The sequence below is a fragment of the Myotis lucifugus genome, unplaced genomic scaffold (genome assembly GCF_000147115.1).
Source record: "Myotis lucifugus unplaced genomic scaffold, Myoluc2.0 scaffold_969, whole genome shotgun sequence".
Classification (NCBI taxonomy): domain Eukaryota; kingdom Metazoa; phylum Chordata; class Mammalia; order Chiroptera; family Vespertilionidae; genus Myotis; species Myotis lucifugus.
The window spans coordinates 104,504-106,002 of record NW_005872017.1 but is presented as its reverse complement, the minus strand read 5'-3'; the positions used below and the strand labels follow the sequence as shown (position 1 = coordinate 106,002).

General features: G+C 52.2%; 1 pseudogene; it reads left to right on the top strand.

The window, feature by feature from the left end:
• The first annotated feature begins 588 nt into the window (after positions 1-588).
• Positions 589-1,499, top strand: part of LOC102435001 — a 15,615-nt pseudogene continuing 14,704 nt past the window's right edge.

The following is a 1,499-nucleotide window of genomic DNA, read 5'->3' as shown; positions in this document are numbered from 1 at the left end:
GCTAATCGATGTTTCTGACTCTCTGTCCGTCTCCCTTCCTCTCCGTAAAAAATCAATAAAATATATTTTAAAAAATCAATAAAATATATATTTAAAAACCAATAAAATATATTTTAAAAAAAATAACAGTAGTTCAAACAGCAGTTTTCCAAAGGAGGGACCACCATGCTTCGCTAGCAGCGCCTCTTCCGCTGCGACAGTGACATCTGAACTCCTAATTGTTCCTTCGGAAACGTGTTTCTAGTGGAGCATATGCTCCCCGGCGCAGCCCTCTAAAGGCAACTCAGGTCGCACCGTGTTTGCATCGCGAAGCTCTGGAAACGGACCCGTTTCTCACCAGAGTGGAAGTGCCAGAAAACGGGGTCCTTTCAATACCTTTCCATTTTCCCGCCATCAATCGCTCCGGGTCCCACAGCGCGGCGCTGCCTGCTGTACGGCAGTCAGGAGTCCCAACATGGCGGCCCCCAGGGCGGCAGTCAGGAATTCCAACATGGCGGCCCCCAGTCTGAATGCGAGCGCGGCCATATTGCCCACGGAAACCGGAAGTGGTTGTCTGCGTTCCTTCCAACGCCTCCTTTGTAGGCCGCCGTAGCCGGAGCAGGACCAGTGCCGCAGTCGAAGCCGTTTGCGGAAACAAAAAAACGTTGGCGCGGCCCCGGTGGGCCCGGGGGGAACCTTCAGGTGAGTGTGTGGTTTTGTGCCTGGAAATGTTTTCGTTTTTGTCGAAGTTTTGTTTCTCACAGGGTGGCGTGTGGGCGTGGTGTGCGGAGAATGGAATTGTCGCCGGGGTCGGAGGGGGAGGGAGAAGAGCGCGGGCGGAGGCAGCTGAGGGGAGCCAGATGGCCACGGGATTGGACGCCAGAGGCGGGTGTCGGTGGTCGGGGTGTCCTGGGGGTCGCTGCTCGGTTAATAGTCTGTGGAGGTTAACTCCGTGTCCTGCCGGGGGTTCCCTGCAGGGACCCCACTTGTGAGGAATCCGGAGGCGTTTAGGATGATCGCGGTGTCGGGTTCAGGTTGGGGATTTAATACCCGGCGCTGGTCCCTGCATGGGAGCGTCTGGCCCGGTTCCCGATGCATAAGGCTTTGTGATCCGCGTCTGTGATCCCGAGAGGCTGATGAGGGAGAAGTTTTGGCCGCGCAGGACCCCAAGTGTTTCTTTAAGGTTAAGACCGGGGCTGCTGGTTTTTGTTTGTTTGTTTCTTTCTTTTTTAAAAAAATATCTATATTGCCCTGACCGGTTTCGCTCAGTGGATAGAGCGTCGGCCTCCGGACTAAAGGGTCCCAGGTTCGATTCCAGTCAAGGGCATGTACCTTGGTTGCAGGCACATCCCCAGTAGGGGGTGGTGCAGGAGGCAGCTGATCTGTGTTCTCTCTCATCGATGATTCTAACTCTCTATCCCTCTCCTTTCCTCTCTGGAAAAGGTCAATAAAAATTTTTTTTAAAAAAAATAAATTAATACATAATTAGTATTTAATCTATTTTTGATTTTAGAAAGGAA